Source organism: Penaeus monodon, chromosome 23, assembly GCF_015228065.2.
Source record: "Penaeus monodon isolate SGIC_2016 chromosome 23, NSTDA_Pmon_1, whole genome shotgun sequence".
NCBI classification, from domain to species: domain Eukaryota; kingdom Metazoa; phylum Arthropoda; class Malacostraca; order Decapoda; family Penaeidae; genus Penaeus; species Penaeus monodon.
In genome coordinates this window covers 37651853-37652786 of record NC_051408.1, presented here as the reverse complement: position 1 = coordinate 37652786, position 934 = coordinate 37651853, and the positions used below count along the sequence as shown (strand labels likewise).

The window sequence follows — 934 nt, the reverse complement described above, 5'->3', positions numbered from 1 at the left end:
CGCCCGAATATATAACTGTAAACATAAATCCTCACTTTCTTCTAACGTTACAGGTTTACGTAAATATCCTAAAATGTTAAATCAACAAATCTAAACATATTGTATAGTATTATCATGTAGATGTATGCAGACTAGTGATAGTTGAGGTTAACGATTGGTATCACGATGCTGTTGACTCAGGAGCTGATGGAGGTAGGGTGGCAGTGGCTGGCAGCTCGGAGTGGAAACAACAAGGCGGCAACGTTTCGACCATCCAGTTAAGATATCAACTCTTGTTAGCAGGTATTGTCATGCGGAGATAATGTAGTAGTGTTTGAAATGCCTTGTTATCATGGTTTGGTAATATCAATTTATTCCGTATATCAGCGTTGTTCGATACACTGGGATCTTGAGGCAAACGTATCAACCACATGTGGTTACTATACATACGAGTTGAATGACTTCAAGGCAAATAAGATTCTGAATTTTAATGTCTAAACTCAGTTCCTTCACTTCGTATAGTTTATCATACAACTACTTGGGGAAACATTAATAATATGTTATAGCAGATCGTAATATTATACAATATCAATATTTACATAAACGTTTGCTGTAGCAAACCTGGTAGCTTATTTCCCCTTTAATATTGTGAATCCAAATTTCCGTATAACAATACATATTTATAGAATTTTATCTTATTTTTTCATTACAAACATTAGATTAAGTCACATGTATTCGTTATTTTGTGTAAGTAAATTACTCGCATATAGATTCCCGACGATTTAGTTAAGTATTCTTGAGAACCGGTTTTGTTACCAATTCTGTGTGCCGATGTGTTTTAAGTAAATGATAATTTGAAATTATCTGCCTTTGATATTTGCATATGTGTTTTCAATTCTACCAAATATCTGGAATTTCGTATAAAGAGATTGTATATACATAATTATTTTATCCA

General features: G+C 33.2%; 1 protein-coding gene across 2 annotated transcripts in view; it reads left to right on the top strand.

Moving 5' to 3' along the window:
* Positions 1–181: 181 nt before the first annotated feature.
* Positions 182–934, top strand: part of LOC119587987 (probable uridine nucleosidase 2) — a 14702-nt gene continuing 13949 nt past the window's right edge. Inside the window, exon 1 of one of the 2 annotated variants that reach the window (XM_037936710.1) lies at positions 182–282. The gene's annotated coding sequence lies outside the window, so the exon portion shown is untranslated. The remainder of the gene's footprint in view (positions 283–934) is intronic. The other variant, XM_037936709.1, reaches the window with a different exon arrangement.